This window comes from Myxocyprinus asiaticus, chromosome 27, assembly GCF_019703515.2.
Source record: "Myxocyprinus asiaticus isolate MX2 ecotype Aquarium Trade chromosome 27, UBuf_Myxa_2, whole genome shotgun sequence".
NCBI lineage: Eukaryota > Metazoa > Chordata > Actinopteri > Cypriniformes > Catostomidae > Myxocyprinus > Myxocyprinus asiaticus.
In genome coordinates, this window is record NC_059370.1 from 44,046,202 (window position 1) to 44,053,454 (window position 7,253).

The 7,253-nt window shown below is 43.9% G+C and overlaps 1 protein-coding gene across 1 annotated transcript in view; it reads right to left on the reverse strand.

Moving 5' to 3' along the window:
• Nucleotides 1-7,253, reverse strand: part of LOC127417860 (testican-1-like) — a 146,457-nt gene that overhangs the window by 46,719 nt on the left and 92,485 nt on the right. The gene's annotated exons all lie outside the window — the stretch shown is intronic.

Here is a 7,253-nt window from a genome sequence, read left to right on the forward strand (position 1 = left end):
ATGACAACACTAACCGAGAGTATTTGATTAAATAAAGCTGCACCTGTCTATAAGTCGCACCTGGTCAGAATCACGTTCTTCAGAGAAAAAAAACACATATGTCGTATCTGTGTACAGGTGGTAAAATATGCTGGCTACCACCCCTGGAGTTCGCTAGCTTGCTAGTTCGAATCCCAGGGCGTGCTGAGTGACTCCAGCCAGGTCTCTTAAGCAACCAAATTGGCCCGGTTGCTAGGGAGGGTAGAGTCACATGGGGTAACCTCCTCGTGGTCGCTATAATGTGGTTCGTTCTCGGTGGGGCGCGTGGTGAGTTGAGCGTGGTTGCCGCGGTGGATGGCGTGAAGCCTCCACACGTGCTATGTCTCCGTGGCAACGCGCTCAACAAGCCACGTGATAAGATGTGTGGATTGACGGTCTCAGAAACGGAGGCAGCTGGGATTCGTCCTCCGCCACCCAGACTGAGGCAAATCACTACGTGACCACGAGGACTTAAAAGCACATTAGGAATTGGGCATTCCAAATTGAAAAAAAAAAAAAAAAAAAAAAAGATTTAGGAACTGGGAGAAGCTGCCTTACTTCCCTTCAGCCGTTCAGCAGCGAGAAGGGTATAGCTGCAGGCATTGCTCCAAAATGGGGTGGTCGCTCCAAGCCACCAATGAAGATATAGTGAGCCCCTTACCAAACCCTTTCCCTAACCTTAACCGTGAGTGGAAGTGACGCCCCCTTTTGGAGTTGGTGCAGCCCCCTTTTGGAGTAACCCCGCCCTCTTTTGGAGATTCTGCCTCCATTTGGAGGTCTCCGGCCTGCAGCCATACTTGTCAGCAGCACATCAACATTCCATCTCTATGATGGATGTTTTCATCTGTGTGTATGTTAGCACATGTGTTTTGATGTGCGTGCGTTTAAACGGCCGACATCATTTATGTATGAAATATGTATATAAGTCACTTTGGACTGTAAGTCACAGAACCTTGCAGATAAAAAAAACAACTTATATTCTGGAAAATACGGTAGTCAGAATTCTTCTTAGAATATTATGGCTGTTAAATATATAACTGTTTGCTTCTATAAACACCAACACAGTTAAATAACAATAACAAATGACTGGAATCTGAATAAAATGGCAACAATAGAGTTCAACTGTGTAAACACTCTTTCACTTGCTTCTGATGTTTATTTCCATTCATTTCACATTCATATTCATATAATGATGGACTAACAGAGAATAAGTGATGGAGAGAATGAAAGAAATATTTAATTCAGCACATATAAAGACATTTTATTTTCAACAAAATCTCAACAATAGACTCTGCTGAACAGCACACAACATTCAAACACTGTGAGAGTGTTTGTGTTTCAGAACAAGTGTGTGTGTGTGTGTGTGTGTGTGCGCGCGTATGTGCGTGTGTGTGTGTGTATTTGCACGTGTTTGTGTGTGGCTATGTATGTGTGTGTGCGTGTGTGTATGTATTTGCATGTGTTTGTGTGTGGCTGTGTGTGTGTATGTGTGTGTGTGTTTGCATGTGTTGGTGTGTGGCTGTGTGTGTGTTTATGTATGTGCGTGTGTGTGCATGTGCGTGTGTGTGTTTGCAAGTGTCTGTGTGTGGCTGTGTGTGTGTGTATGTATGTGCGTGTGTGAGTGTATGTCTGTGCGTGTGTATTTGCATGTGTTTGTGTGTGTGTGTATGTATGTGCATGCGTGTGTGTGTGTGTGTGTGTGTGTATGTGCGTGTGTATTTGCAAGTCTTTGTGTGTGGCTGTGTGTGTGTATGTATGTGCGTGTCTGCATGTGCGTGTATTTGCATGTGTTTGTGTGTGGCTGTGTGTGTATGTATGTGTGTGTTTGTGTGTGTGTGTATCAGAGAACAGTTGTCTGCTAGAGAGTTTATTTATAATGCTGAAAATCTTTTGTTCAGTAGAAACAGCAGCTCAGTGCTTGAGATGAATTATATATTCAGAGCATCTGTAAATCTGCACAATAACTTAATAACATCTCTATCCTTTTAAATACTTTTTAAAATAAACACACAAACTCAAGGTACAGATTTATTTATACCGCATTGGAAAATGTATAAGGGAGGAGAAAAAAAGAAATGGACAGAGAGAAAGAGAAGAAATGCATGATGTCATGGAGAAAGAGACTACAGTGAAACAAGAAGAGAAAGAAATGAGAATAAACAGAGAAACACATCTGCAGAAACAGATCTGAACAGCTGCACACACACACACACACACACACATAGATGAAACACAAATGAGAATTTAAGACCCTTCAAACACACTCTAATAGTACCATTAAATCAGAGAGAGAGAGAGAAAGAGAGAGCGAGAGAGTGAGAGAGAGAGATAGAGAGAGAGTGAGCGAGAGAGAGAGAAAGAGAGTGAGAGTGAGAGAGAGCGTGAGAGAGTGAGAGAGAGTGCGAGAGAGAGCGAGAGAGTGAGAGAGTGAGCGAGAGAGAGAGAAAGAAAGAGCGAGAGAGAGCGCGAGCGAGAGAGTGAGAGCAAGAGAGCGAGTGAGAGAGAGTGAGAGCGAGAGAGAGCAAGAGAGAGTGAGAGCGAGAGAGAAAGAAAGAGCGAGAGAGAGCACGAGAGTGAGTGAGAGAGAGTGAGAGCGAGAGAGAGCGAGAGAGTGAGAGCAAGAGAGCGAGTGAGAGAGAGTGAGAGCGAGAGAGAGCGAGAGAGAGAGAAAGAAAGAGCGAGAGAGAGCACGAGCGAGAGAGTGAGAGCAAGAGAGCGAGTGAGAGAGAGTGAGAGCGAGAGAGCAAGAGAGAGTGAGAGCGAGAGAGAGCAAGAGAGAGTGAGAGCGAGAGAGAAAGAAAGAGCGAGAGAGAGCACGAGCGAGAGAGTGAGAGCAAGAGAGAGCAAGAGAGAGTGAGAGCGAGAGAGAGCAAGAGAGAGTGAGAGAGAGTGAGAGGGAGAGAGAGCAAGAGAGACCTCATACAGAATCATACAGAAAACATCAATCAATATAAAATATTTCTGCATCAGCATTGTTATAATTACTTTTAGTTTTTGTTTTAACATTTGATTCATGAGTTGTGTTAACAGCGACTAAACAAGAGTTAAATATCTTCTGTATTGTCTAAATGACCATTTGTGGAGATTGCTATGTCATTATTTATATGCATGACCACACTGGATTTTTACTGTGCTTTTTATTACTTTTGAAAAAGTAACTCGCAACAATTTGTCTTTGACAACATAATGTTTATTAGAATAACGTTTCATTCGCATTGATTTAAAAATGCAGATGTTAAAGAATTGTTAGATTTGGTTCAAGTACTCTTTAAAAAAAACTGATAATATGGACTAACTAACATAAATCACATTTCCAAACCCCTACGATATTCAAAAGTCTGGTTCGTGAGGTTCATTTCAAACATACTGTAGCATTGACTAAAAATATGAAAACTAGCACAAGCTCTCATACAAACACAAATACTGAAAATACCACCTGTCTCTCAAACATCTGCGGTCTCCATGTGATATTCAGTTTTCCAAAGGATGCAACAATATGAAAACATTTGGCCGATAACGATTTTAACAAAAAAACTGTATGCCGATACCGATTCCGCCTCTTAACTTTTGTCATCAGATCACTGTGTTGCTCATATTTTGTACTTCTTAAACATCTTTGCACGTCTGTTTTTGCAGTAAAAAAAAAACAGAACTCACATTTTACGTGTATGTACTGTATATGATAGAACATCACAAATTCATATTATGCATATGTTGGGCAATTTCACGGAAATATCAATGATATCTTGGACAAATAAATGGTTTTAACCAATGAAATAAACCCCTTTTAAATGCTGTATATTGGTATTATGGATAATGCTGTCCAGACCACTAGAGGGCGCCGCTTGCTCACGCACTGAGCGCAGAAATGCAGCCTTTTAAAGTTTAGTAATCGTTTAAAGCCACATTGTGATTTCAATCTTAATTCAATCAATCATGCAGCATTAATGGACATCATACAGATGCCTCAGAAGTCAAAGTCTGCTGGTTTCAAAGTGTTTTGGATGGTTTCCCTCATCATGTAGCCTATAGCTAAGTGCCGCTTTCACAATTGTTACGTCCATCTATGCCATTGCTTTTTTTCATACTGCCGTTTTCAAGCTTTTTACCGATTTTCCGATGGTTTTAATTTGGTCAATAATTGGCAATAAATCGGCGGCACATACATCCCTACTTTTCTCCATACATTTCTCTCTATCATTTCATCTCTCTCTCCCTATCTCAGACTTCTGATACAGGCATGTGCTCAGATTTGATGTTGTTCTGGTTGAATGGAAGGAAATGCAGTGGACAGAGTTAAAATAGTAAGGTCACAGATGGGAGGCACAGGTTTGGCCGGAGGTTCAGATTGTTCTCTATGTTCGAGAGCTGCACTCTCACTCCAGACCTTTCCATAGAGGAGACAGAGAGCGACGGATAATTGGAGAGGTCAGAATGAAAGAGAGCAAAAGAAGGAGCGAGCTGGTGTTTCAAGAATCCAATAGCAACAGCGGACACAGTTCATCCAACTAACCATCCATCACCAAACACCACATCATTTACACCAGGAGAAAGAGAGAAAAAGAGATACGAGTTTTAAAGGTTTTCTCTTTTTCTACTCTAGTGGGATAAAAAGTATGGATGCACCAATGTATCAACTGCTGATTTTTATCTGGCAATTACTGACCAAATTAAAACCATCGGCATATAAGCATGAAAAAGCCAATATAAAAAACAGTGGTTTATTTATAATGAATTAGTAACTCACTTTGTAAAAACTCTGTGAATGTAAATGCACAGTCCAGAAATAATAATAGCTACAGTATGCAGAAGGATTGGCACTCTTAAGAACATGTAATATTTAATTTTTATTCTCTCTCATTCTTAAGTTAATGTGTAAAAATGCCAAAAACAGACATCACACTCTGAGAGCGCACTTCACTATAGGCTACATGATGAGGTAAAACCACCCAAAAGCTTTGAAACCAGCAGACTTGGACTCAAGGAAATATTGGATGGACTCAAGATGGCGCCGAGTATGGCTGCTGCGTTGCGAGCTCCGACACAACTTAGCAATGGTTTGTTTGTTTTGTTTACAATTCTTATGTTTCTTGTCTTGGATGTTGCCTGCCTTATTGTCTACGACAGACAAACACTTTTGGACATTGGCTCAGCGATCTCACACCGTAAACCGGACTTCACATTCCTCAATGCCGACCCGCTGTTTACAAACACGCAAGCGGAGCCCTTTGTCTGGGCAGCACGGCCGCGGAAACGCAGGAGGAAAAGGGGAAACAGAGCCGGCGTTCTCATCAGAGTAAGACGCCGCGCAAATCGACCCCCGCTACCCACTATTCTACTGGCAAATGTTCAGTCTCTGGATAACAAGCTCTGCGAGCTGAAAGCGCGGATCTCTTTCCAACGAGAGACGAGGGACTGCTGCGTTATCTGCCTTACGGAAACTTGGATGTCTGCGGAGATTCCAGACTCAGCCATTGAACCCGCGGGGTTCTCCATGCTCCGAGCGGACAGAGCGAAAGACCTCTCAGGTAAAACTAGAGGAGGTGGTGTATGTTTTATGATCAACAAATCCTGGTGCGATCAGAGGAACATACATTCTATCAAGTCTTTCTGTTCTCCTGATCTGGAATTTCTTATGCTTCTGTGTCGACCATTCTGGCTACCGAGGGAATTCACAGCGGTCATTATCACTGCTGTGTACATCCCCCCACAAGCCGACACAGACCGGGCACTCAAGGAACTGTATGGGAGTATAAGTGAGCAGGAAACCGCGCACCCTGAGGCCGCGTTCATTGTGACCGGGGACTTTAATAAAGCCAGTTTAAAATCAGTCGCACCAAAATATCACCAGCACATTAGTTTCAACACACGAGGGGACCGGGTTTTGGACCATTGCTACTCTCCGTTCCGGGATGGCTACAAATCCCTCCCCCGCCCACCATTTGGAAAATCGGACCACTCTTCCATTCTGCTTCTGCCCGCTTACAGGCAGAAACTGAAACAGGAAGCACCCACCCTCAGAACGATCCAGTGCTGGTCGGACCAATCAGACTCTACGCTACAAGACTGTTTTGATCGCACGGACTGGGAGATGTTCCGGTCCGCCTCTGATGACGACATCGAGCTTTACGCTGATAGCGTAATGTGCTTCATCAGAACGTGTGTAGAGGAAGTGATTCCGACCAGAACTGTGCGAATCTATCCGAATCAGAAGCCGTGGATCAACAGCGATGTTCGCGCAGCACTTAATGTGCGGACCTCCGCTTTTAATTCCGGGAACGCGGAGGAGCATAAACAAGCCAGTTATGCCCTCCGAAAAACTATCAAAACAGCAAAACGCCAGTACAGGAGTAAGATTGAAGGACAGTTTAACACCACCAACTCTAGAAGCATGTGGCAGGGAATTAACATCATCACGGACTTTAAAGGGAATAAAAACTCCGCCATGAACACCGCTGCCTCTCTCCCAGATGAGCTAAATACTTTTTATGCTCGTTTCGAGGGAAATAACACCGCCCTCGCGGAGAGAGCTCTCACGGCCGAAGCTACAGAGGTTAGTTCACTCTCCGTCTCTGTAGCGGATGTAACCCGATCCTTCCGACGGGTGAATATCCGCAAAGCCGCGGGTCCAGACGGCATTCCGGGCCGCGTCAGAGCGTGCGCGAACCAGCTGGCTGGTGTTTTTACGGACATTTTCAACCTCTCCCTCTCTTTGTCTGTAGTCCCCACATGCTTTAAAACATCCACCATTGTGCCTGTTCCAAAACAATCGAAAATAACTTGTTTAAATGACTGGCGTCCTGTTGCTCTGACCCCCATCATCAGCAAATGTTTTGAGAGACTAATCAGAGATTACATCTGCTCTGTATTACCACTCAATCTTGACCCGCTGCAGTTTGCTTACCGTAACAACCGCTCCACTGATGATGCCATTGCATCTACAATACACACTGCTCTCTCCCACCTGGAAAAAAAGAACACTTATGTGAGAATGCTGTTTGTAGACTACAGCTCAGCATTCAACACCATAGTGCCCTCCAAGCTAGATGAGAAACTCCGGGCTCTGGGCTTAAACAGCTTGCTGTGCAGCTGGATCCTGGACTTCCTGTCAAGCAGACGCCAGGTGGTTAGAATAGGCAGCAACATCTCCTCATCACTGACCCTCAACACTGGAGCCCCGCAGGGCTGTGTTCTCAGCCCACTACTGTATTCCCTGTACACACATGACTGTGTGG